Source organism: Tachysurus fulvidraco, chromosome 2 (genome assembly GCF_022655615.1).
Source record: "Tachysurus fulvidraco isolate hzauxx_2018 chromosome 2, HZAU_PFXX_2.0, whole genome shotgun sequence".
Classification (NCBI taxonomy): Eukaryota; Metazoa; Chordata; class Actinopteri; order Siluriformes; family Bagridae; genus Tachysurus; species Tachysurus fulvidraco.
The window spans coordinates 502,222-504,721 of NC_062519.1; the positions used below are offsets into that span (position 1 = coordinate 502,222).

General features: G+C 39.1%; 1 protein-coding gene across 5 annotated transcripts in view; it reads right to left on the reverse strand.

The window, feature by feature from the left end:
- LOC125140789 (nck-associated protein 5-like) overlaps positions 1-2,500 on the reverse strand; it is a 42,960-nt gene that overhangs the window by 40,271 nt on the left and 189 nt on the right. For 4 of the 5 annotated variants that reach the window (XR_007140054.1, XR_007140055.1, XM_047810657.1 and 1 more), the window contains exon 1: positions 2,383-2,500. This exon is cut by the window's right edge and continues 189 nt beyond it. The gene's annotated coding sequence lies outside the window, so the exon portion shown is untranslated. Of the gene's footprint in view, positions 1-2,367 lie in introns of all 5 variants that reach the window. The other variant, XM_047810658.1, reaches the window with a different exon arrangement.

Here is a 2,500-nt window from a genome sequence, read left to right on the forward strand (position 1 = left end):
CTGCTAAACTACACACAGAAGCCCATTCTGACCACTGATGGGAAATGAGGCTATTGGTGGTCACATCTGCAGTGTAACAGCTGGAACTCGAGCGTGTATTCAGTAAGTTTGGTGTACGAGTTGGTATGATACTACACACTGGGGTTCAGTGGACCTCCAGTCCCTGAAGGATCGATCGTCCTGATTAGCATTCATGTACACACCCTTAACGAACGGTACACAGATGTGAATGCTAATAGCCATGAAGGTGCTGCTGCCTGAGGTTCCTCCTTTAACACCAGTGACTTACATTCATTTTCATTCATTTACAATGATTTAAAGTCCATCACATCACTTATTTTAACACACAGACCTTACATGTACCAGTGTGTAGTGTTATGTAGTAAACAGTATCCATAAAACTCCACCACAGACTGCACCTCACACTGGAGTTAATTATACATCTGTTTATCTGATCTGTTCCAATCACAGGACGTTGGATGCGAGTCAGTAGATCTAAAAAACCCCAAAGTACCAAACTGATCACATTTATTCTAAGCTAAAGGTTAAATGTTCAGACATTGGCATTAAAATATCTTTGTGTTTTTTACACAGACTCCTTGCAGCATCATGTAAGCTAACGTCATGATAAGCTAACACAGCATATGAGGATGAGAATAAAGCCTGCAGTGTGCTCACTGTAATATTCAGAAATGGTTTAATCGATATCACACATTCAGACACGACCACTTCCTGGAAACGGATTGATTTTTGTCCTTTATTGATGTTTTATTGAGAAGCAACAATCGATCAATTGAATGCATTAAGGCTGTTAGCGTTTACCTGCGACTGGCTTTATTAACGTGACGCAGTCATTAAGGAGGCCGTGATGAACACAGTACATATATGTGTATACATCTGAGGTTTGTGTGTGTGTGTGTGTGTGTGTGTGTGTGTGTGTGTGTGTGTGTGTGTGTGTGTGTGTGTGTGTAAGTGATAAGATTTAGCTTAATAATTATGAATCTCTGTGAATCAGGATCTTATAATTGTTCTGATTATTTTACACCTTAATCTGTAGCTAGCTACTTTAGCACAATATATTTAAATATTAACAAAATATTATAACATAAATCTTGTCTTTTTTTAATTCTGCCAGATATTTGTGTTTGTTTGTCATTTAATTAAGGTCCAATAAATCATAAGTGTGTGTAAATAATCTGTGAGTTTAAATCCGAATAAACAGGAAGACTGATGTAAAGGTTTAATTAAACTAATTTATAAATAGTTTATAAAATCTCAGGACTGCACACTGCTGTGATCGGATCCTGATTGGACTGAAATTATTCACAGAATTCTGCAGTATTACTTTACTAATTAAAGCCGAGACTCATCCAGCACGATGTTGTAGGAATCTTTACACATTTCACATACAAAGTTATTACAAATGACTTTATGAATGTGCATGAATATGCAAATGTGGCCACGCCCCCACATACTTCTGCCAATGGATCACTAATGTAAACTCAATATAACTGTCCAGTTTATTTAACCAAACTATCAGAATATATTTAAGTGTTGCCATGACAACCACTGTCTGTATATCACACTGAACACTGACATCTCTATGTTAGCTAGCTGGATTAGCATGTTGCTGAAATCTGTAGCTAAAATGTTCCTGAATCATTTGGATATTATTTGTGATTGCTAACGGGCCTCGTGGCAACATCTAATATACAGATATTTATTTAATGTTCAGATTTAAAGGATGAAACATTCTCAGTCTGAGATTGTCTGGGGTTTATATTGTACTGGAACCATCATGAAGCTAACAAGTAGATTGTAACCAAGAGTTTAGCATCACATGCACCAGGCAGTATTTATATAGGATACAGTTATTTTACACACACACACACACACACACACACACACACACACACACATATACACACACACACACACACACACATACACACACACACACACACGTGTCCTCTAGTGCAATACTGCAGAAAAGTGTGTGTGTGTGTGTGTGTGTGTGTGTGTGTGTGTGTGTGTGTGTGTGTGTGTGTGTGTGTGTGTGTGTGTGTGTGTGTGTGTGAGCGCACATGTGTGTGTGTTTGACTGAATGCCTGTGAGCATAAAGACACCACATGATCACATGGGTTAATATGATACATGCTAATGTGAGACACACAATAATGCACACCTCACTAAATGCATCTCTCTCTCTCTCTCTCTCTCTCTCTCTCTCTCTCTCTCTCTCTCACACACACACACACACACACACACACACACACACACACACACACACACACATCATGGTGCAAACCTCAGTAAAAACATCTCACACACACACACACACACACACACACACACACTGCATCCTACCTTCTCCCTTCTCACCTCGATTAAAATCGTATTTGTTTTGCGTCTCTCTTCGTCTTCTATCCCTCCATCATCCTTCTCTCTCTCTCATTTCCTCTCACTCCTTCCCAGAATGCCACACTCGTTCTCTCTTGCT